At 46.0% G+C, this 26324-nt stretch overlaps 1 pseudogene; it reads right to left on the reverse strand.

Moving 5' to 3' along the window:
* Positions 1 to 23675: 23675 nt before the first annotated feature.
* Positions 23676 to 26173, reverse strand: LOC120836185 (annotated as a pseudogene).
* Positions 26174 to 26324: the final 151 nt, after the last annotated feature.

Raw genomic sequence — 26324 nt, forward strand, 5'->3', positions numbered from 1 at the left:
TGAGAGCCCCGGGTTCTCATTCACCCGATCCGGCCTTAGGGCCGCGTGCGCAAGTCTGAAGCCGCCTGGCTGCCGACCGGCAGCCATTCTGGTGGTGTACTCTCACCACTCCTCTGCCCATCTTCCTCCCGTACGAGGTGGACAAAGGGAAATTTCCTCTGGCGGGGTTGCCTCTTGGGGTGCGAGGCTGGAGCCGTCAGCGAGGGAGAGAGAACGCGTCCTCAGGACTTTCTCAGGGGACTGTTCGGCACGACTTGAAACTGTTGGTACATGCGGCCTCGCACTCTGCTGACCCACCTGCCATCAGGCGAAAGTACGACGGAGTAAGGACAATCTCCACCTTGTCGTTACTAAAGGGATTCTCTCTGTATCTAACCGAAGTCAAGACACCCCCGAGTGTCCCCCTCTTCTGCGTGCCCTTTAATCACTCTCTCCGTGAGTTCCGGTTAGCGGGTGCAGCCAGCAATCGAACCCGCCATAGCGCCGACTCTGATTGTCTGCGGGGTGGTGGTTTCGCGGTAGTACTCCTCTGCACACGCCTCGCACCCCTTTAAGGCATCCGCAACCTCTAATCTTAAAAATAACGGTAACAGAACCAGAATTTTGCTTATTTTGTACGCTCATTTCCCAACTTAAAAGATGGTTAAAGGGCAACTCCGCTCAATTCCGAAGATTTCGGGATAATGATTGATTTCGAATTAAAAAGCCCTAGTAAAACACACTACGTCGTTTGCTTCGCGAAAAATGGGATATATATTTTTAAATCTAATTTTAAACACGAGCGGAAATCGAAACCAAAACTTCGGCTCCGCCCGGCAACATTGGCCTCGGGTCGCCAAGTACATGGCCATCACGTGATACGAGATGTCACGTGATCCTTGGCCCAACGACGCGCGGGATTGGGGCGGGCGTGTGGCAGGTGCGAGTGTCGTCTGCACCGCAGTCTTCGCCACGTTTTGGTGTCTACGGCATTCGACGACGTCTGCACAACTGCGGCATAAGTCTGCGCACGTGGTGTCCGTAGTGTGGACGAAACTCCGAGAGACAATAATCACAATCGGTGGGAAGACGACGGCGGTAACGGCGGGACCACGGCGGGCGGCCGGACGGCTCCCAAGAAACGTGCTGCGCAGGCGCGTTACACCAATCACGTGGACACAGCTGAGCGCCGAGAGGCAACGTTGCTGACGTCATGCGCTACGCTCGCCCGGAGAAGTGAAAACAAGCAAAAGGGGGCCATGTAGATGGCGTTTAGCTCAATGTTGGCTCCGGCCATGCCGTACCCTTGACTGCGCTGTTGATTGCGCCTGAATTCGCCCCCTCAGGTCAGCCGATTTCGGCAACCTGGCGAGTTGCAAAGTTTGCCGGACCGTTTAAGAAACATTTAGACAGAACTGCGTCGTAACATCTCACGTGTGGTCTTCCTAGGCGATACTGAAGAGGACTGCATTGTTTTCTCAAAACCAAAAATGAAGCGGAGTTGCCCTTTAAAGGGACACTGACAGGGTATTTATGCTCGCCGAGGTTTTTAGTTGTACGTGACATATGAGAGCTCAACTACCCAGAAGAGAATTTGCGGCTCGAAATTCGGTTTCTTTCCGCCCGAAAATCGCCGATCAAGAACTGGCCGGTTCGAGTCTCGCTCACTCTCTTTTCCGCGGTCACGGGCCGTTTTCTAAGGTATCGATGCGACCACCAAATTTAATCAAAGTCGTGGGTCACTGAAGGCACACACTCAATAATAAAAATAGAAAAAAAACGTGAAACCCATTTTTTGTGGCTTCTAAAAAGCTGCAAATACGTTGATTGAAAAAAAAGTTCCACAGACAACCGGAAGCATTCTGTGCGTGCGTCGTTTCGCGTATCGTGGGACTCGCAGGGACGGCGATGGCAGCGGACGACGGGCGTGGGACCTCTATTTCAGAACTGTCGTTCGCGGTACCGGCGAATTTTGTCTGCCTTTAAAAGAGAAATTTGGGACTGGTCAAAAGAATTGGTATTCATCCCGTACGACACGCCCGACCACCAAGCCGATTTGCACGAAGACGTCGTCGAGCCGTCGCTCCCTTCCTGTGGCTGAAGACATCGCTCGTTCAAACGTCAAGCGCGACGTGTCTACTTCGAGTGGAATATGCACGCGTACGATTTCTTTACTAGGTGAGAATGTCGCCAATGCGTGGTGCATCCCGACTTCGACCCTGGAGTGCTTTTGCTAGAGGAAAATCGGCAGCAAACTTTCCAACTTACAGTTTATCGGCTGAATTATTACTAAGGAAAAAGATACCCCACTTTCGATATGCCCCAGTAGCTCAGTGGGAAAGACGTCCCCTTCGCACTCGGTAGAGCCGGGTTCGATCCCCCGTGAAACTTTTTTTTTTTTTTTTTCTAAATATTTTCTGGTGTCTACATTTCTTTTCTTTTTTTACAATTATTACTGAAAAAACAAAAAAAAAAAATAAGAAACAAATGTTGTGGACGACACGTCGCTGAATTAGATGGTATGGGATATCCTTTTTGACACCTGCGAACTCAATGTAATCACTTTCCACAAAATGCAAGAAGCATATAAATCAGGTAGCGTCCGCTTTCCGAGGTGCCCGTAAATGGTCTACAGGAATTGCAGCCAGCCATTGGTCCCGATCCCGTTGATCTTTCGGAAACTCTGTCGCACAATGCCACTTCTGTTTCGGACGCGGGACGTGTGAGCCAGCTCTTCACGCAACATCTTGGGTGTATTCTTTTCGGAGCCAATCAAAATTCACCACGGGCACTCACTACTCATCTCCAACTCCTCAATGTACAAAACAACTCATCTTGGAGTAGAGAACAACGAGCGGAACATACATAACTGCAAAAGAATCCCACGGCGAGCAGTTCCCATGCGTCGCATGTCGTCTGCTACCGGGAAGGAGAAAAAAAAAAAAAAAACACACACACGGTCGGGTGTAGCCACGTGACTTCCGCCACTCACTCTCTTCTCTCCACTTCTCCGACCTCCGTCGGGTTTCGGTTTCGGTTTCGAGCAGTTGCGTCTTTTGGTTTTATTAAAAAAATACGCTACTCTGTTGCAAAATATTAATTGGGTAGTCCTCCGACACCATAATAAAGCGCCTGGCAAAAAATTAAAAAAAAAATTTTGGGGGATGTCAGTGTCCCTTTAAAGGGGAACTCCGCCGATTTTTTGGTAGACTTCGATTTGGCTGGAAATTTGCAGACCGCGTCAATAACCTTTTCTCAAATGATAACCGAAATATTTTAAGAAAATAAAAATTTTCCGTGAAGTTATTGAATTTTCAAATTACGCCGGCCGTGAGAGTTCCAGGAGGCGACTCTCTACTGGCAACAATGAAATATCCCTACTTTTCCCTACCCGCGTACGTCACGCGTGTGCTGGCAGACGAGCGACTCAGGCAGCCGCCGCCCGCGAAGTGGCTTTCCGGACGCCAGCGATCGAGATAATTTTTCCGTAGCTTCAAGGTTGAAAGTTCCTTTGCAATGGGTAGCAATATGTGCTCCGCGGTAGATTGTAGAAACAGTGCCGGGAAAAAGCTTCTTTTTTTACCCTTGTATTCGTGGGAGAAAAAAAAAAAGCGTTCCCCGGCAGCAATGGAGGCCAGCCGCGTCAAGGTGCTTTTGCGCGAGCTGTATGCCGAGAAAACTAGTGTCACGTGAAACATTTTCACTTTGGCTCGGAATACTTTGTAGCCGTGTGCTGCGAGTTGAGTTTCCTTCAACAGCTGGAACAGCTTCAAGAGCGGCAAGCGCAAACTCAAGCCGGCTGTGACCATTACGACACCCGTCAAAAGAAGGGCGCTAATAATATCGAGAAATATAGTACACGGATCTAGCACTATAGTCGACATTTTGCACAGTCATATTTGTTATTCACAACTGGATCAGTAATTTTTTTATTTTGTTTTATTTGTTTTTTTATAAACACTATATTGGTTTCGGACGTCGAATCTAGCTCGGGCTACTCTCGAAGTTCCACTCACGCGGCCGATATGTTGAAGACGAGAAGTGAAATGTCTAAGCAAAGTTGAAGTCTGAATTTAGACATGACTTTCGACATATTGCTATTCCTGTCTGCTATTACAGAGGTTTACGGAGCAGGTGTTGAGCTCCATTAAAATACGATAGATCCTTGCCTGGTTTGTTTAATGGTTGGCGGGCAATATTCTTTGCAGAAAAAGTGGTGAAAACGTCTTTAATTTATTCTATTGCGGAGAAATTTTATATAGGGCTGAAAAGTTTTGTTAACCATGAAAATATTAATGTTGTTGAGGGAAGGCATGTCAGATTTACAGCTGATAAAAGCTGTGCTAAACCAACTTAATTAAAAAAAAATCTTACATAGAATTACCCTTTTCCCAAGTGCTCTCGTGGATGGGTGCTTGAACGCGTTGCATTCTACTCAAAAAGTAAAGAGAAAAAAATACGGGTACATATTTTTAGCAGAATTTTTTTACTTATTTTTCATTAAAAGGTTTATGATGTCTTTCTGTACCTCACGCACTATTGTATCTTCAAGCAAATATTCTTTATTTTGAGATGAACAGTGTATTTGTGTATTTTATACGCATTCCAAACCAGTCCCATGAGCTGTAATCAACACTTCTACAATATCCTCGGGGGAGCAGATATTGATGTTTTTAACCCAAACTTCGTAGCTTTCAAGACTGTTGTAACTAACCTGTGAAAATTTTGTTGTGCATCATTACCAAGGCGTCAAGCTGTTCATGAGCACAGAAAATAAACAAATGAATGAATTACATTGCACCTTGATGTTTGGCTTGGTGGTTGCGAAGTTCTTTTAATCGTCATTTTAACACGATCTTCATGACCAGTAACCTGCCACCTGATCTACAGGAATGCAGTTCATTCACTTCTATACATTTCATTGTTTACGAGAAGCTCAGTCTGCATGTCTTAGGTCCCAGCCCAGCACGAACATGTTCATCGCTTTGGAAGGCGAGCAATGTACGCGCCACACGCACGAACGCTGAAAATGGCATCGACCAGAAGCGCTTTCCAGAAATGGTCTACAGATCTTTTGCTAAATTACTTAAGCACCAAGGAGCATATTCATGCCACATGAGTAGCTACATGTGCTGACGCCTACAGCAGCAACTGTTCAAAAGGAGATCTAAAACAAATGGCAGATTCCTTCAGGTCATACGAGCGTGTGGGGCATCTGTACCCACATTCCGAGCATTTTCCGCGGTGCTTTGGCAATTCGTCAAAAAATGTATTGCGTGTCTCTTCGACCTTTTTTCGCCAGCCATCTACTAATAAAAGAAGAACGGGTTTACTGGCGATATTACGAAACTAGCGAGCCGCGGCTTTTGCATAGCCAGTTGCAAAAACGGTTTTATGAAAATTCCAATTGCTTCCGTTTTTTCTTTTTTTACTTTCTTATAGTAAGGCACGTAGGCCAAGGCCATAATTTGTGCAAATATAGATAACTATCAGCTTTAAACAGCACGAACGGCCAGGTTCTTTTGCTGTTAGACGCGAGAAAGGCGGGCGCCAGCGTACCCGATTGCCGGCCGCGCGCCTTGCTGCATACAAGTGACGTCACGTTTAAGCGGCGGGGAAAACTGGGCAAAAACTAGGGAGAACGATGTTTCGGTTCCGGCAGCAAACAAAATGTAACTTTTTTAATTAACTAGAGCGAATCTGGGAGAATGACATAGCATTTCAGAATCAGGAAGCCATCGGCATTCAGATTATGCCTTTGGATAAGGTAGCTCAAAATTTCGGCGGAGTTCCCCTTTAAGGACGCATTTTTGAAAGTGTAGGACTTTTACGCATGCCGTGCTTGGAAGCTATTCTTGTCGAATTGTCCTACAAAGTGTCTTCTTTTTACTTTGTTACAACAATGAAAATCATTACACCGTATGTTCATGGCAGTTTACGTTTCGAAACCCTCAGTCGAGCAGAAAATCGTTCCGGAACACATAAAATACTCATTAAACCATCGATACTACACAACTGCGTGCCAGAAAAGAAATGTCTAATGAAGTGAAGAGTGTGCCATCGCCAAAGAACGGGCGTACTTGCCGTGAATCTAGACATTAAAGGAACACTGACACCGCCAAAAGTTTTTTTATTTTTTTTTATTTTTTGCTAGGCAATTTATTATGGCTGTCCGAAGACTACTCAATTAATATTTTGCGACAGGTTACGTATATTTTTAATAAGGCCAAAAAACGCAACTGCTCGAATCCGAAACCAAAACCTGCGAACGGAGGCCGGAGAACTGGAGAGGAGAGAGTGTGTGGCGGAAGTCACGTGGCTACACCCGACGGTGGGCTTTTCTTTTTCCCTCCGTTTTTTTTTTTTTTTTTTTTCTTTTTGCGCGGAGCAGAGGACGTGTGTGGCGGGGAACCGTTTGCCGTGCGATTCCTTTGCAGTTATCTTTGTTCCGCTCGCTGTTCTGTACTTCAAGATGAGTTGTTTTGAGCATTCTAGATTTGGAGATGAGTCGCGTGTGCCCGTGGTGAATTTTTTTTATCGACCCAGGAAAGAAAGCTCCCAAGATTTTGCGTGAAAAGCTGCCTCACATGTTATGCCTCCAAAAATTGTGGCATTGCGAGGCAGAGTTTCCACGTGTCCGAATGATCAATGGGATCGGGGCCAATGGCTGGCTGCAGTTCCGGTAGAACATTTACGGGCACCTCGGAAAGCGGACGTTACCCGATTTATATGCTCCTTGAATATTGTGGTACATTGAGTTCGCAAGTGTCATAAAGAAACCCCATGACATTTAGTTCCGCGCAGTTTTGTCACCATTTTTTTTCAGTTATAACTGTAGAAAAAGAAAACTGCAAATAACGCAACACTTTTGAAAAACAAACAAACAAAAAACATACGCCCACACTTGGGATCGTACCCGGTTCCGCCTCGTGTGAAGCGGACATCTTTCCACTGAGCTACTGGGGAAACACTTTTGTTGGTAATAATTAGAGCCCTGCGCGGATAACAGTTTGAGTATCCGCATGCGATCCGCATCCGCAGACTTCGTATCCGCATCCGAACCGCATCCGCAAACTTTTTCCATTATTGTATCGTATCTGATCCGCATCTGCATAATTTGTATCCGTATCCGAACCGCATCCTCAAAATGTGGAACCATGTCGATGCTCTTACTAACCAGAAGAGGTTACGATTACATTTAGACTAGCAAAATCGGCGGAAATCACGAAACCGCGTTCTTCCCCGCCGCACGCGGAATCGGAAACTTTCACCTTTGGCCCCTTAACTCTCCCCTGAAGTCTAAACGCCTGAGAAAAAAATGTCGTAAAAAATATAAATAAAAATTTTCGGGAAGAGAGGAGGAGAAGCAGTGCTAGGAAGACAAAATCCTTTCTGTGATGTTATCGAGCGTATGTGGCCGCCTCGAGTCTCATGATATTTCGTATCAGCCAGCGCGCAGATGCGCCGCTAAGTCAGATTCCAAGGCCTGAGCAGATCCACTAACGTCATGGCTAGAACTTCAAGCACACAAGAAAAAAAACAGGCAATTTACGGGCTGCCTATCTGTGTGCGCGCCGCTGATTCCGAAACTTGCAAACCGTGGCGCCACAGGGTCGCGCTCGCTGTCGAAGCACTTCTTTTGTTTTTGGTATCATGACCACACCACTCTCTGCGGAGAGGGGGAGGTTTCTTCTACTTTCTTGTGACTTGTTTGTTTTCCGCTCTTTTCCTGCCAAAGAACTAGCTTTCTCAGGACAATTGATGCTTTGCATTCTTTACTTTTTCCTTTTCTATAGATAGCATTTTTGAAGAGATAAAATGCACTAACTGAAGCGATCTTCAGTAAAAATCAGATCTTTCTCACGATCCATATCATTTCTTCGAAACGCGTTTTAAGGAAATACGTTTCGTGGAGAACTTTTCACTGACATACATTTCATCGACACACAGTTCGTCGACGCTGTACGTTTTGTAAGCACATGTCCCTGCGACGTTTTGTCGACAACGTACTTCTGCACTAAGCCGCTAGAAGCTAGTGCGCGATTCGATAAGGCGTGCTTAACCAAATTGTGTCCCCCTCCCTCGTGTAATCCAGGCAAGACGCAAATGTTAGTTACGAAAATAGCAGGGTTGTGTGCGACGAAACGTCTCAGGTTTTTGATAAAACGAACACGGGAAGCCGTTCGACGAAACGTCGCATGTCGACGAAACGATCTGTAGATGAAACGTCAGTCGACGGACTGAATGCCACCGGGCAAAGATTTAGACACGGATCCGCGGATATCCGCATCCGCAGCTCCTGACATCCACATCCGATCCGCAATCCGCCAAAATTTGTCGAATGCTTATCAGCATCCGCCAGTTTACCGCGGATATCTGCGGATATCCGCGGATAATCCGCGGATAATCCGCGGATATGCCGGGCTCTAGTAATAATACAGCCGGTCAACTGTAGATTGGAAAGTTTGCTAGCGACTTTCCTTCAGCAAAAGCCCTCCCGGGTCAAATTCGGGCCGCACCACGCATTTGCAATATTTGCACTTGCAACGGCGGCCATATTTGCCCTATTTGCCATATTCGCACCTGCAAAGGGAGGAGATCCCACTTTGTTCTTGACCTGCAATAGCAGGTCAAGAACAAAGTGGAATCTCCTTCTACCCCTTTCCACTTTAGCGGAATGATTGCTGGAGAGGAGGTCGCCTCTTCTTGAATGTTCGCTCTTCTAAAGTAGAAAGAGGTGGGAGGAGCTTCCGCTTCGTTCGTGACCTGTCACCGACTATAGTAAAGAAATCGCAGGCTGTTCAACTCGAGGTTCGCACTTCGTGCTTGACGTTTGCACGAGCGGTGTCTTCAGAAACAAGAAGGGGCGCGGGTCGGCGACGTCTTCGTGCAGATCGGCTTCATTCGGGATGAATACCAATTCTTTTGATCAGTCCGAAGTTTCTCTTTCGAAGGAAAACAGAATTCGCCGGTACCGCGAACGACAGTTTTGAAGTAGAGGTTCCACGCCCGTCGTCCACTGCCATCGCCGTCCCCGCGAGCCCCACGATACGGGAAATGACGCCATCTTGAGAATTACCCAATTAACGCACAGAATGCTTCCGGTTCTCTGTGCAACTCTTTTTTTTTAAATCAACGTATATTTGCAGTTTCTTGAAAACCACAAAGAATGGGTTTCATGTTTTTTTTCTTTTTTTTTAATATCGAGTGCCTGTCTTCAATGACCAACGACTTTGTTTAAACTTGGTGGTTGTTTCTTTACCTTACAAAACGGCCCGTTACTACGGAAAAGAGAGTGAGGGGGACTCAAACCGGTCGGTTCTTGATCGGCGGTTTTCGGCCGAAAAGAAACCGAACTTTGAGCCGCAAATTCTGTTCTGGGTAGTTCGGCTCTCACATCTCACGTACAACTAAAAACCTCGGCGAGCGTAGATACCCTGTCAGTGTCCCTTTAAATATTAATCCAGGTGGTTGTTCTAGCATCTTAATGGCTACGTTCACATGAATGCGATAGTAAGTCATCGAATCAAAAAGCCACAAATCTCACGCAGCCTCCCTTTCTAATTCTTCCCCTTCTATCCATCTCTTACAAATCAAAACTGTCAAATCTTGATTCAAAACGCTACAGTTGCATTCGTGTAAATGCAGCCCGCGTGTATGCAGCCAGTGAATAATTCTTTGTTTTACGTGCTCTCGTGTCTTTGTGCGTTTGTTTGCTTGTGACCCTGCACGTGCGTGTCCGTGTGCGTGACTGTGTGTGTGCATCCATGTGTTCCTGTCCGTAGCTGGGGCCCTAATCTGGACACTTGGCTAGAAAGGCGGCGAGATATGTGGTGGCTATGATAGGCCGACGTCAAGGTCAAGTGCGACGTCGGCCAATCACGGCCGCGAGATTTCTCGCAGACCTTTTCGCCAAGTGTCCAGCTTAGGGCCCCTGTATACTTCTGTGCGTGCGCCTGACCGCGCACATGAGCGTGCGTTGGCGCACGGGAGCAACTGCGTTATGACCGATGTGACTGGGTACCTAAGAAAATTTTATATTTTGACCTCCATGCCAAGCAGAGTTAAGTTTATATCGAATTTGTTGTACAAGCATATTTTTTGTATCTTTAAAAGAGCCAACTGCGAGAATCGCACTTTGAGAGTCAACAAACAGGTTTGTTGACTCGGGTTCAAGTTCTGAAGTTTTGCAGCGAGAAAAGCATTTCTTTATTAATGCTTTTTGTGAACATTTTCGAAACTCATCACCTGTGGCGATATTTTGTAAAATTTGAATTGATCCTGTTACACTTATGTTGGAAATAATGCTAAAGCATTTAATCCACCAAATGCCCAAAAGCCCATTAAAAGGCTGCAGTTAATTATTTCACATGGCAAGTATTTCAGCAAGAAACAGGAGTAAGAAATCACAAATATCACCGTTTATATTTTCAATTAATGCAATATTCTATGTTAGTTCCTAGGAGCGTAAAAAAACCCTCTCTTTAAAGAGACACTTAATAGACCAAATATTTTTAAGTTCCTCGATCGTAAACGTATAGCAAAAAATAAAGTTTCAGTGAATAATGTTTTCAGCTCAAGACAGATCTTGACTTAGGGGGATTATTCAGGCCAGCAACTGGTATATAAGCATGCATATCCCACCCTCACTATAACCGCCTTTTTGAAAAAGGAGTGGCCCAACCGATCGACAGTTAAGAGTCGCGAATACAATTATAGGACCGTGGAGTTATACAGTCAAGATCAAGCAGAGCCAGGCCAGGAACCGAAAGACGACTCCAGGCAGGAACATCAGGAGACCGGGTGGTGCCTGACGATAAACCCTCTTTAATATTTACAGATGTATTTTCATAATCAGAAAGCACTCTCTCGCAGCCTCTTACTGCTCCTTTGAAAGGGACACTTGCCCCACCTACCCAGTGAGGAGTACCTGCAGTAATGCTCGCAGCCATTGGTAGCAAAGCGTTCGTTCCCGGAGCCCGAGCCCCGCCCTGGTCTCTTTTTCTCTGGCACACACGCCCATCTCGCACCACCAGACGGCCCTGAACGTGGCGCCTTGTCACTATTGGACCGACACGGCCGCCATCGAGTCTGGACTGAAGAATAGAAGCTTTCCGAAAACGAGAGATATTCTGGCTCATCCCTCAAACGTCCTTCGCTGCAAGAGGCTCACCTCGGGGACTCTGTCAGCGGGAAGAGGCCGGCTTAATCTCTTGCCCAGATGTCGCGCCGTCAACAGGGCGCCATGCGATGTTGCCATTGATTAGCGGCTCCGACGGCCCGTTGCCGACTGTCAATGGCATGAGACACCCCGTCCCGGGGGAAGGGAGGGGGCGAGAGGAAAGAACTCGACCTCCACAAAGGCCTGTCGTAACAACAGGGTGTTTTTTTTTTCCATTTTTAAAGCGTGAAGGCTACATGAATGAGATCTGTGTAGGTGAGTTACAGGGATAGGAGAATTTCAAATACAAGTACTTGAAATACGTATTTTAAATACTTTGTGTATTTTGCATTCGTATATAATTACAAATTGGGTAATGTATTTGACGTGTGTATTTAAATACTAAAACGCGGGTATTTCAAATACAATTATAATTAAATACAATTTTGTGGGCGAAAATACATCCCTCAAATTCCTCAATCAAGCACAAGCGTTTAGTGACTTAGTGATTACGGTGCTAGTTCAGGGCAAGAATAGTGACGAAATCAACGGTCACAGGCAGACTGTCTAAGTAAGTGCCCGTGACAACGTGTGATGCTTTCCAGCCTGATTTCTATCCATCGTTTTGCCTGGAACATTCTAAATGCGCGGGTTCTCCAGATTTTCGTAACTGGTGCGAGTTGCAACAATAAAAAATTCTCTAGGTAGTGCTGCGAGTCTTGCTCGTCTCGGTCCTTTGTTGGTCTATACCTAAATGAAATCGACAAAAAAAATCTGCTTGAAGCTCTGTAAGTTATTCACCTCTTACGTACAAGCCGATTACATTTTTTGTGATTATATTTCTATTATGTTACTAGAGCCTCGCACACTAACCCCCGAGTGTGCGATGCAAAATTAAAATGAGATACCCAGAAACCCGTTGTAGGTGCCCTGACGTCGCTGACGCAAATTTTGAGGAATGTATTTGAAAAAGTATTTGGAGGAGACCAAATACATTTAATTGTATTTGTATCTTGTACTCAAATGCATTTTTGGGAATGCAATTAGATTTGTAATTAAATACATTTTTGACGAAGCATTTTGTATTTGTATTTCGATACATATTTGCATGTATTTTGCCCATCCCTGGTGAGTTATATGGTTTGATGTGTATAATCTGAAGGTCTAATCGCCGTAACAAAAAAAATATATAACTAAAATTGTTAATCCACTTTTCAACGAGTGGAAATAAAGACATGGCTCTAAATAAGAACCTATTGAGAGTCAAATAAAACCCATAAATCGCGTATTTTTAGAAAGACTTTGAGCCAGTGGGAGGCGCAGTAATTTCAATAATGTGCTGACGTTAACACTTGTGCTACAGGCACAAGGCTGGAGTTGAAATAACGTGTATGATAATTAGGAGACGAAAAATCCGTGCGGGCGCAGGATCACAACGGCTGTCTTATTTCTGCTGCTCGAGGGGTTGCATTGTCGGGCCACCCTGCTTATCTCGTGCTTTAAAGGGATGGTGAACCGAAATTTGGATTTCAAGAAAACAATGCAGGAGATGTAGGCGGGACGCAACGAGGCTTCCGGTCTGCACTCGAAAGTGACCCCCATAAGGCGGCTGCCATTGTACGCAAATTTGACCACACGTCACATGACCAAACCAAATACGTGACGTCACAGGAAAGATGGCAGCGCCCATGCAGCGGCTGGCCCCAACTGGGCCGTAGCCATAGGTCGGCATTTTAGAGCCCCTTCATTCACCATCACATCACGAACAAACTCACGTCTCCAAATTCACTCGCATTCACGTCACAAGGTATTCCGACCTCCCAAAGTCACGCCCCATCACATTTCGGCGTTCAACCGCGCCAAGAATTCATCCCAATCACATCACCGCCGCCTCCGAATTCACGGAATCATTCACCATCACATCACCAATTCACGAAGTCATTCACCATCACCACGAATTCATCGGAATTCACCATCGTGAATTCATCCTACTTCACCATCACATCATGAATTCATCCGAATTCACCATCACATCATGAATTCATCCGAATTCACCTTAACTTCACGAAGTTATTCACCATCACGGTCAACACGAATTCACTGGAATTCGCCATCACATCATGAATTCCGCATAATTCACGAACTCATTCAAGTTCATTCTGACTAAATTTGACTTCACGGCTGTTAGCCCTTCACGAGTTCGCAGTTCTTGCGGAATAGGACTGTGGCGACTTTTTATGTCAGGCACTTGAAACCAGGACCTGACTTCGTCGGGAAAGTGGGGTATTTCGAGTGCGCGAAACTCAAAGCACATTGATAGGGTGCCAACCCAGCCAATGCAGCGCTGCGATCGTGTCACGTGAATGTGTTCCTTGCGCCGCCGTGCGGAACCGGCAGGTCACGTGATATGGTCGCGACGCCGGATTAGGTGCGCCTGCTCGTGACGTCGGCTTCGTCTGTGTCTCTTCCTTGCCACTGCAAGTTATAAACAGCTCGTACTTTGAAAGTGCTCGACAGAGAGCCGCTGCGCTGAGGCGCGCACGGCTACGCAGCGAGAGTGATGCCAAAACCGCTAAAGTAAAATCGGTTCCTGTCGTTTGCGGTGACGGATGAAAACAACCAGCAGGCAAACAAGCACCTGCGTAACATGTTTTCCACCTATTCTGAATTAATAACCGTATTCACTGTCACGTCGAGAATTAAGTTCACGGTATTACTTCCCATCACAAACTTATCAACTTCACGAGCCACTCATAACGCAAATCAATCGTGTTCACAAGCCATTCACCATCACGTCACGAATTCATTGAGTAATTCACATCACAATGAATTCTCTTCAGTTCATGAAGTCATTCACAATCACAACACATCATGAGTTCACGCAAATTCACGAAGTCATTCACCATCACATCACGACTTCGTTGAACATCACATCATGAATTCATTGAAATTCACGAAGTCATTCACCATCACATCACGACTTCATTCACCATCACATCACAAATTCATTCAAAATGACGAAGTCATTCACCATCACATCACGACTTCATTCACCATCACATCACGAATTCATTCACCATCACATCACGAATTCATTGACATTCACGAAGTTATTCACCATCACATCACGAATTCATTTAAATTCACAAAGTCATTCACCATCACATCATGATTTTTTTCAATTTCAAGAATTCATTCAGAGCCATTCAGATTCACGCCGTGAATGTGAATGAAGGTGAATGAGCGAGTTCGTGAATGAATTTGCCGAGGTATGGCCGTAGCTTGTCGAATGCTTTGTTGGTTGTCGTTCGTCTCGGCGAGTTGATTTCAGACGCGGAAGCCGTCATATGAGGCCGGTCGAAAGCGAGTTCAGAGTTCAGCGTGGTGTTCGACGTAGGTATAACGTGAAAATACGGAGGAACGGCGTGCATTTCGCTGGTGACCGTGTGGATTTCGCTGGTGACCGACCGGGATATTGCCACGGAAGACAATCTGACCTACGTTGCTCGGACCTCGGATTGATTCGGATACCGCTAGGATAAAATTTAAGGCGATGTTTCTGTGGTCTCGTTGACCATCGGAATCTTCGAGGTTTGCAGTGAAGCGTGTGCAATGTATTTGGATAGACAGTTTAGCGACGGAAATTGCGTGAGCCGTGCTTGGCGGTGTGCAATCGTGGTGCAGCTTCGGTCAAATGACCGAGGGCTCACTTTGGTTGTGCGGCGCACCGGAAGGCTGCCTTGAAGCTGGTAGTTCCCATGCCGTGCTGAATGATGCTGTGCTGCTTCCCAAATTGTTCCGGCGTAAACGTGCACTTTCATGGAGCACAGGTGTGCGGCGCACCGAAGAGCTGCCTTCAAGCTGGTAGTTCCTGTGCCATGCTTTAGGCGATGCTGTGCTGCTTCCGAAATTGTTCCGGTGTAGACGTGCACTTTCACGGAGCACAGGTGTTGCAGTTGGTATTGATCCCGCTGATCTGTCGCACGTTTCGTCAACACAAACGTTTCATCCACACTCGTTACGCGAATTGCAAGCTCTGTTGACATTTCATCGAGCGTGTTACCTACACAGCTCACGCCGCTTTGTGGCAACAGTCTGCTGTGGCTCATTACCAGAAAAGTGGTCCCACATCCATTTCAGTTCAGTTCGTCTTCGGCAGTCGCCAAACCCCGAAGGGGAGGATTTATTAGGACAGAATGTCACTAAAGCAATGCAGCTTCTTCAGTGGTTAGGATAGACTCTCTCCTGCGAGTTTTGTTATATTGTCACGGATCCTTGTTCCAGGCTTATCTTCTATCCATATTCACATCAATATTCACTATTCTGGAACACTACAGGTCATGCTCGGCTGTCATCGTGTGTTCTGGTGGAGGTGCTGGGTACTTTACCCATAGCCCTTCACTCTGTGTGAACCCGGCGGATCCTCAGCCGAGTTGCCCGATAATGGGATACCGGTGGCGGACTATCCTGCGTCTTATACCCCCGGCGAGCCGTAAGCAAAGTCCTGACCCGAGCCTGGCAGAACAACCGCAAGACGAGCGAGTACCAGAAGGAGTAACTTCGGAAATACGCCACGAAGCACCTGAAATCCGAGCCAGTTGCTGCTACTAGGAAAAACCACCGGAGTTCGGTCTCCTGCCAGAAAATCCGAAGCTGACTAAGCCAACAATGACAAACCTGTAGCAGCAAACTGCGTCCCCTCCCACCATTGTTTGCATGCCCGTCGCAAATCACACTCCGACGCTTTTTCACGCAAGGTGTATGAAGACGTCGAGGACTGGATTGAACAATATGACAGTGTCGCCCGCCACGTTGGGTGGAGAGACAACCAGCTCCTGCAGAACCTATACTTCTCATGGAAGAAACTGCCGGCGCTGGTCTGAGAAGCATGGGAAGTTTGCAACATCGAGCTGAAGCGCGCATTCGTCAGCCAACATCAACGAGAGAGAGCCGCATTCTTGATTCTGTCCAGGACACTGCCCCAACGAGAGCGCCATCGCACTCGTGGAGGATGTTTTGCGCTTGATCGAGCGCCCACGCCCACCTTGATGCTACAGAAGACGAGAACCTAAGAATCCCATGTCTCTCATGTGCGGGACAACACCTTCGGCAGGCTTGTCCGCAATCCCCCAACAAAAATCAGGTGTACATATCACCGAGGCTTCCAACATTGAATGTGCACTGCATGCCCGAGCCTGTCACTATGAACAGCTTCCCGGCGTCTCAACACTCGAGTTGTCCAGCTGCTACTTCGACGCCAGCCTCCCAGGCATCCACGACATCATCCACGACATCATCCACAACGTCGTCTGGGAGGAGATCAGGAAGCTACTTCCTGCCATCAGTTGCCCGGCTTTTATTTTGATTGCCGACATTGTTTCGGAACAAGTTTGACAGGCATTTCAACCAAGACGTCTGCGAGCGAAACAGCATCTGACAAACCAAGGGCAACTTACGCCAGAATGGCACGACGACCGCCACCGGCTGCCCCTTAGTATTCAGTGCCAATTCAATGAGACACTCCAACGCCGAAGCATTCCCGTCATCGTGTGTAGGTTTGTGCTCAACAAAGTACACCAAGGAAAACGTAGGTGATGTGAATGGCCGGCCGAAAACCACTTTGCTACCACTGCATGAAGCCGACCATGACTACCAAAGCCGCCCGTACCAATGAATTGGTCTGCGAGGGTTCGTTCCGAGCGAACCTCGATCACTTCTCGAATAGCAACCACGGGAGATTAAGGATTACCTTCTGCGACCTTTGTCTCTGATGCCGAAGGTGATGAATCAAAGATGCTGAATCCCTGATTGCCTTGAAGCTCCTGATGTCTATCACCTCAACGAGAAGTAAGCACGACAAAGCAGGTGAGCGGCGATGCAGTGACAGTGGATTTGGTGTCGGTTGTCGTCCAAGGACAATATCTAAAATTTGCTGACACCAATTATCTGTGTCCACTTCAAGAAGCACACAATTTCCAACTTTGAGGGAGAATGCCCCTGAGTGACTTGAAGGAATAGAATGGTTGGTTGCTCTCAAAAGTGAACTGCAAGCATCACCAGACTTGGATAGCAAACAAACATTGTTGCCAGCTATCGAGTCAACGGTACAGCAAAAGGCACAGCCACGTAAGCAATACATGCCCGAGCTTGCTGCATTGATGCAGAAAACTTCCAGGAAAAATTTCGCATTAGAAGCCAGCCCTCCAGCTTCAGTGCATCAGACGTCAGTGGCCGCACATGACGTAGGATTACAAGATAGCATCAGTCGGTCAAAGTTGCCACTCGACCAAACTGAACACAGACGTGCCAGGAGCGTCATTCAACAACAAGTTCTACAGGCACTATGACTGAACGCCTGACACGAGACTGTCGCAGAAAGAACTCGTTATGGAACCATTTACTAAGATTCAATAATTATGTAATCATTCAATAATTATGTAATCAAGTGGAAATAAACATATTTGATACACTAACCAGATAAACATATTTCCGCTTGCCTTCACGCCTTGAGAGTCTATACACCGAGAATTGTGTTCACTGCACGCTCTGGACCTTACGAGGACACTCGCATCTCTGACCCTTCAATATTAATTAAAGGGGACATACCACACTGGCAGACTTCTTGCATAGGGCTGCACTCGTTCAACCTTTCCTGAACATGTGGTGCATCCGAAAACCAACTCCAGTGATGTGAAAATGTTATTTATTAATTTATTTGCTCCAGGTGCCTTAGTGGTCATTGCAGAGAGGATATTTAAAACTACACATATGATAATAACATTAGAGCACACTGCTGTAACTTGTTAATTGGAAAAACAAACACACCTCTGAGCATATAGATTAATAGTATATGTTGATGGCATTGTTACATAGCATGACACTTCCTATATGTATGACACAATACACCCTTAGCAGAACCCCATCAAGCAACACAACTGTCACCATATGTTTCGGCGTAAAGCACACGAATGGGCCCCAGTTCACGTCAAATGCTAATGCAGCATTCGAATCCAATAGGCGCTGAGCCGAGTTCACAGTGATGGCGGACGTAACATTCTTGTCGAACAAATGCCCAAAGTATGAGAGCATGGGGTAATTAGAGTAGTAGCTACTGTAATTTGTTTCATCAGAATTTGGCAGACGGCAAAGGCTACAGTCTCGGTGAGTCAATACACACATTGGAGAAAGGCACATGACAACATATCATCACAGTGCTCGTCTGCACAGATATGTCACACACCTTCGCTCCGTCTCTCTGATTGGCTCGAGGGGCAGTGGCCGTTGGCCTTTTCCAAGTTACGGTAATACGAAGTATAGGCAGCCCACACTTTTGAAAAGAGTCTATTGAAGAGACCTAAAGGAATGGTAGTCAACATTTTTCAACAAGACTGCTCTCCAGGCAAGGGATGAACACAAATATGAATAATTTTATCCAGCTAATTAGAACAATTAAATAATTGACCGACTAATACAATGCACTCTTGATGGAAAAGAGTATTGCTGCAATAAATCCTACGAAAGAGAAAAAGTGTGCAGTTAATCTATGCATGCACCAAAACAGTTGTTCTTATAGCAAGTCGAATAGCTTTGAAGCAGGTGCCTGCAGCGATTTAATCTTCCCCACACTCAATAAAACGCCATCCTCGTAGCTGAGAATAAGTGTGCACTTCGCACTCACACAAAAAAAAGGCAGAAAAGCGATTGAATGTATAATCGTGGATTAGCCCAAAAGGTTAAAATCGCAGGAGCTTCCTCGCTAAAAGTTGCTATGGTTGTTCGGTGACGGAGGGCTGAAACAACTTCCCTTAGGCCCTAACGCGACGTATACATTTCGCGTAGATTCTCAGATATTTCAACGTTCAAACAAAGCTAAGAAAATGCGAAAATTTCATGTTAAAAGCACTCAAAGTTCTATCGATCCTCAAACACATGCCGGAATCTGAGCTCCCGTACGGCGATGAACAGCTGATGCCGTCTAACAAGCGTTAATATCCAGATGATCCAGAGCGATCTTGCGCAAAAACGGTATAAAGTCTTATTCCTTCATATTTTCACATTATACCTGTCAGCGAGCACGAAGAAGCCCGAAGTCGTCGGAAAGCAGCTGCACATCACGGCTACCGCGCACCGAATAAACTCGCATCCGCCAGCTCTGGGCGCTGCCATCTTACCTGTGAAGTCACGGCTCTTGGGAGGTCACGTGACGAGTGGTCACATTTGCGTACAACATGGCGGCAACCGGGGGGGTGCCACTTCCGAACTTCCTGTTTATCACTCTAAGCCCCTTAACCTCGTTGGCGGGGCGCTACAATCCCTACAACACTACTGGTCAGGCGATGTCTCAAATGGACGGCCGCATTTTTCGAAAAAGAGGTCGAGATTGAAGCAGGCCAGCAAGGCGCGTGACGTAAGATATCTCGTTTCCTCTTTTCTTCGCTTCGCCCCCTCAAGGCGGCGAGGCGGAAAAGACGCGTCATGTTTACACGTCATGTATCTCCTTCTCGGAGAAACATGACGTGCAAATTTCTGTCAAATGCGCCTCCTTTTCTTGAAAAATACGCGCATCCGTTCGATATGTCGTTGAATGAGTTATATTTTGGTGCCTGTAGCGTCCGGGTGAACGCTTTTGCCGCGTGTTTTGTGGAATCCAGATTTCGGTTCAGCATCCCTTTAAGTATTTCTAGAATTGACAGATTTGGGGTTTATGATGACGCCCAGAAAGTTTCTAATTAGAAACATATGTTTCATTTAACTATACAAAATGCTATCAGCATCTCATTCAATTAGCCGACTTATCGTGCCGATTAGCCCCCCTATATTATGCCCCCTTGGCCGTATAACTCACCGGCAGAAACCAAAGTAGTGTAGCTTTCACGGCTTTTTTTAACAAATCTTTAAACCCCAAAACAACAGCTTGTATAGGAAACTGTGAGTTAGGTAATGTTCAGGAATCATAGCCAATGACTTTAACACTAGCTGTTGATGAGCAATTTTCACTAGTTTCGTTATTACACTCAGCTCAAGATATGTACACAAATCTGTTATGAATTTTCTTTTTCCTCTGCTGTCATATCTGATACACCTTTCATGAGATCATGAAACGTGGACCAATGTTTTTTTTTTTTTTTTTCAATAGACAACGTTTCGTGACCTTCGGACTTTAAAATATAATAATATTGTTTACTATCACGATGTCATGTAACGTTCGTGCACCCATTTGAGTGAAAGAACCTCGACAAAAAGGCAAGCGAAAAAGTCTGTAATGCTCAGAATCACTTGGAATGCTTTTAGCCGTCCAGCGGAATGCGCGCTCCGGGATGTAACAATGTCACCTTGCTCTTTTAGGCTACGTCCGTGCCAAGAGTTTTTTGTAAACTGCAATCCGCACAGTCAGCGGAAAGCAGCGCGGTCGCACGAAGGCCGTACCAAGATCAAGATCGTTGGGGAAGGCAACGGCGCATGCCCGTGGACCGAAGATCGACCACGAAGGACACAAAAAGCAGCTGCTGCTGCTCAACAATGCAGCACAGCAGAATGCGCGCTCCGGGATGTAGCGCTGTCCCCTTGCTCTTTTAGGTAAGAATGTAATTTATTTTATACTGCGAGCAGTTGTTTACATTCCGCTGGGCTGCCCTGTGTGTGACATGGCGAGTAAGAGCTATTGTCTAGTTTGCTTTAAGGCCGACGTACAGACCGTCCATTCTGCAGGGACGATAAACCCCCTAGCTTCCTCTTCTCCTGCCAGGATAGCGGAGGGTAGAAAGAAGGGACTAAGTGGGGAGAAACTGTCCCCGCATCGTGGGAGGAAACAAAGCTGCCGCGGCGCGTAGTTCGGGGAGGGGGGATGTTGATGCGTGAAGAATGGGCCTGTCAAAACGCTACCTCGGACGCCGGATGATGGGTAAGTTTGAGGATTCCGCAAAATTACCTGCGACTTGGGGAGGCACAACGCGACCGGACACAGCGACATATTCTTGGAGTAAGAACGTTGAGCGGGACATGAGTATAAAAATTTGGTTTTGTCGTGCGATATCTAGTATTCTGAGTATAACAGGAACATGCGTCCAACTTTTACCCAAGAGATAAAGCAGCTGACATATTAATATGTTTCTGCGGTTTACTATAAAAAAAGACGGAAGATGTTTTGAGTGTATTTTTTCTAGACATTTTGTAGCCTTCCAAAACACTTGAAAAATAAAATTTGAAATAGATCTAGAATCTTCGGAATATAACGGTAGTACTTTTACTTTCAGAGAAGTTACAATTGTCACAAAATTGGTCGGTAAAATGATTGTTTTTTTTTGTTTTTTGTTTTTCGTGCTTACGTATTAGAAAGGTTATAACTTTCGCTTCAGCCTGTAATAAGATATGAATCATCGGTGACGCTCTGCTTTCAAAATAAAAACAATGATCACATGTTTTTTTTTTTCATCTTTTCAGATTGACGCTGTTACATTCCCAAAACAGCAGAATGCATGGAATGCTTTTGTTGCCCTTGCACTGTACTGCAAAGCCACATGAGAACTGGTGAGGGTCAAGAGCCGTCGCCTAAATATCCCGGTCTGTGGAAGATGTACTACAGGCTCTACCGGGGGTGCCTTGCTAACCTAGGAGTGTGGTGTGACCCGAGATACTTGGCAAGGAAGCGAGAAGGCGGGCATGAAGTCTTCACGAAACAAGAAATGATGCCGGCATGCGTTGTGAACCATTTCCGATCTCTGTGCCCGAATACTCTTGGTGTCTCCTACATGAGGCACAAATAGGATTAAACGTCAGTATTGATCTATCAAACAACGCTTCTATTGTTTATAGTTGTTTTACGGATGTGAAACCTGAAAACTATGAGGAACCTGCGTGTAGTTGTGGCAGAGAAGAAACCATGGCACGCGCCATACGCATGAACACTTACCACGACAACTAATGAAAGCATGCGCCATACACCAACTTACCTGGATAAACGCCACGAAATTGATACCCTTGATTAGCGGTGGTTAGGCAGTTAAACAAAAGTCATATTTACTTCAGCACATAGCATGCACGTGACGTCACGGTAGGAAAGAACGGGGCCCCGTTCAACGATGGTTGACTTAGCGCTGCGCATGTGTCCTTACCAACGCGTAGGAGGAACGGCTCGGCATGCGTTGCCGTTCAAGATATTTTCAAGACAAGTACATAGCTTTTCACGTGGGAGTTTGAAACAAGGCGTCGAGTTTACGACAATGACGTTCAACCAGTACGTGCGAAATGTTTCAGCGTCGTTGTGATCGCGCTACGCAAGAGCTGCCGTGGCGACAAAAAAAGATTGATTACGCGGTTGAAGGAGTATAAACAAGTGGAATCCCACATTTAGTCGACGAGCAGTTCTAGGAGCTGCTATTGAAAGGTCTTTCAGGTAGCGAAGTTGTTCCGATTTCGGGAAGTACTGATAAAGATCGCATGGGCTACCATGTCGCGTGAGGTACAAGGCTCTGCTGCGTGCGCACGAACTCTTGAATGCACGCCGAATCGATGGAGGGCACGTACTCCCTCCATAAACTTCAGTGGGAGCACAAGGCAAATTATAGATGACAATACTTTACCTTTTATCACCAGAATCCTGAGTCACTGAAAAAAAAAAAAAAGTCTTCTCGTGACAGTAAGGAAAAGGAGCATACAAAAATAATATGAACGGGCGTATGGCGATGTTGTGTCAGTATAAACTTCTTGTTTGTTTCGTAAAACAACGGTGCTCATGACTATGAGGTAAGGAAAGCAAGAAAGACACCTTGGGCTCTCAAAAATTCTTATTTACCTTTTATTTTACCATGCCGGATAATGATGTTGAGCAGGATCCTTGTAGCTGCTAAAACAATAAAGTCAGCGTATCGAATATTAGACAATGTGTATGTAGCATGCCAGAAGTAGGGTGCCTTCATGTGCGCTTTGCTTAGGGTGATCACATCTGATTATTTTGCTCTGAACGCTTTTGTTGTTTTTGTTTGTTTTATCCGGAGCGCGAGAGAGCGCGTCTCCCGGCACGTCCTCTTCCCATTGACAGTGCTACGACGGCATATTGTAACCGGCTATTTTTGTATTTTTCCCGAGAGCGCGTGTTGTCGGTATAAGTGCTAAAACGAATTAAATTACCATAAAAACAAGGACATTGAGGCACCCTAGCCAGAAGAATAAAAAATGTATCCTATCTTTATAATATGGCGAGGGTGGTCCATATTGTCAGAACAGTTACTATTGTGTTTAAAGTTTCCGCAACGAGTAATAACAGTTCCTTCGATAAAGTCAAGATTGGCAGTTGTTCCTGACTTATACCAACACAGTAAAGAAAACGGCCAAATAGCGCGCGCCACTTGGACATTGCGCGACACAGTGACCCTGCGTGTTTACCATGCGACGCTCGTAATTGGAATCGCGAGTTCATTCGCCGATTTGTTTCATGTCATTCGAATAGACTTCCCGTGTGGCGGGCGTATTACACCTCTACCTCAGTGTTTACAACCCCCATTACAAATATCAAGGTTCTGGGAAACGTACTTTGTGTTCAGGATCCATTTTCGCGGATGGGCTTGTCCGTTGCTTGACTGACCTTGGTTTCGTCCAAGGCTGCAGTTTCCAGAATCAGACGGCGGATCTCCTGAATGGAACAAAGATGAAGAGATTTTATTAAAAACCGTGACTATTGTTGGTACATTGCATCATCTACAAGTGTGTTTTTATATAGGTGACATCGTGTTTTATTACGCTTGTTATTAAATTATATTACATGGGATAATGTTATAGGAATGAGTACTCAATATTTAAATCAGTTTGTCATAAATGACGACGGCTAAATTGATGTCTAAAAGAGAGTTTACTATGCAACTTACTCTGTAGCTAATAAAATTATATTAGTCATTTAATTCTACATTGTTCTGTTCGTTCATTTTTTAAAAATAATCTTTACCAAAAATGTGATTAATTGTTTAGGTGAAAAATAAGCAACATTCCTGAGTCTTGGTATACTCTAGATCTCCTTTGGCGCCGTAGCCAGAGCTACGGCGTCAAAGAAAAATGAGAAAATGAAGCGTTAACATAAAAACTGCAAATACATTTGCTGTGCGCTACAGTTTTTGTATTAATAAACTCTACATGCAAAACGAGATACCGAGTGGCAGTATTTTCTGGTCCTAAAAAAATAATACATAGAAAAATTAAAAAAAAAGCAATGTTATAATCCAATTAAATGCAAAGGTGCATGCGAGCTGGACAAGAATGCCGGAAATAATCCTTGGAGAAGCGGAACAAGAGGGACAAAGGACAAACATAAATCTCCAAACACAACTATGGCTTACATTTATGATGGCTATTCAGTTACTTAAGTTTTGAGTACAAGAGTAATCTTATTAATTATTTGTGATATGGTATAATATAGAATGTGACAAATTATCTTAATTTGGTAATATTTGGCAAATGCTCGATAAGATACTTCAACGTGAGGTAACACTGGGTTATTGCATGGTCCTACCTCAACGTCTTCTTGGAGTATTTTAGAGCGCAGCTCTTAGGGGCCCGTTTCCGGCTTGAGCGGCGTCGCCGTCGCCGTCGCCGTCGCCGTCGGCGTAACCGCGCTGTGCATCATGGGAAATGTCCCATAATGCACCGCGCGAGCCCCCCACCGGGGTCACGTGACCTCGTGGGGGGTCACGTGACCCCCAGAAATCACGTGACTCCCCTGAGGTCACGTGACCCCCCTCCTCGAGGTCACGTGACCCCCTCCTCGAGGTCACGTGACCCCCCCCGATGTCTCGTGACCCCCGATGACGTCATCGTCACTTATGACGTCACCGGCATCCACATCGTCATCGACATCATCACTGATGACGTCACCGGCATCCACATCGTCATCGTCATCATCACTGATGACGTCACCGGCATCCGCATCGTCATCGTCATCATCACTGATGACGTCACCGGCATCCACATCGTCACCGTCATCATCACTGATGACGTCACCGGCATCCACATCGTCATCGTCATCATCACTGATGACGTCACCGGCATCCACATCGTCATCATCACTGATGACGTCACCGGCATCCGCATCGTCATCGTCATCATCACAGATGACGTCACCGGCATCCACATCGTCATCGTCATCATCACTGATGACGTCACCGGCATCCACATCGTCATCGTCATCATCACTGATGACGTCACTGGCATCCACATCGTCATCGTCATCATCACTGATGACGTCACCGGCATCCACATCGTCATCGTCATCATCGCTGATGACGTCACCGGCATCCACATCGTCATCGTCATCACCACTGATGACGTCATCAGCGACGTCACTGATGACGTCACCGACATTCGCATCGTCATCGTCATCATCACTGGTGAAGTCATCAGTGACGTCACTAATGACGTCATCGGTACCCGCATCGTCATCGTCACTGATGACGTCATCAGTGACGTCAGTGATGACATCATCGGCATTGGGGGTCACGTGACCCCCAAGGTCACGTGACCCCCCCTGGTTAGTTTAACCCCCCCCCCCCCAGTGCCCTTCCCTCCTCCTCCTCAAGAGCTGCGCTCTAATTCGGCGTTACAGGGAGTTGTAAGCGGCTTTCATTTTTTCTTGCCACCCTGGCAATCAATGTGACGGGAGTCCTCTACGATGTAGGTTGACGTGCATTGTCGTCCCACATGTTCGTTTCAGTCCAGAACTGCCAGACTTTGTCTCAGGTTGTACGAGTTATCCAAGTAATGATCTCTTTTGTCCAAGTATATTAACATGGCGTTGTTGAATGATTCAACATAGTATGTGTCTTTTGCTTGAATGTAGTCTTCGACATTTTTGAAAATTGTAGTCGACCTCAAGGAAGAGGAGAGAAGCTTGTCCGCAACAGGATTCTGAATCAGCAGCGTGCTGGGAACATGTCCTGTCGTCTTGCAGGGAGAGTCCTCCACGCAGTTTCAATGGCGCCCACACAAGTGGTCGACGCAGTTCAACAGCGTCGTCCTCAATTTCGTTGCGCTGCCTCCACACGCCGCCATCGCGAAGTAGGCATGCTTTCTGACTAATTTACACTTGTCAGAAAGTTCAACGTGCCACGTCCTCCCTACGCTTTTTTTTTTTTGGGACCGAACGCGATTGTTTTCATGCCTTTCAAAGTTCCTTTTGCGGCGTGCCATCTGTCGTCGGACT

The sequence above is a fragment of the Ixodes scapularis genome, unplaced genomic scaffold, assembly GCF_016920785.2.
Source record: "Ixodes scapularis isolate PalLabHiFi unplaced genomic scaffold, ASM1692078v2 PGA_scaffold39__5_contigs__length_11793443, whole genome shotgun sequence".
In the NCBI taxonomy this organism is placed as follows: domain Eukaryota; kingdom Metazoa; phylum Arthropoda; class Arachnida; order Ixodida; family Ixodidae; genus Ixodes; species Ixodes scapularis.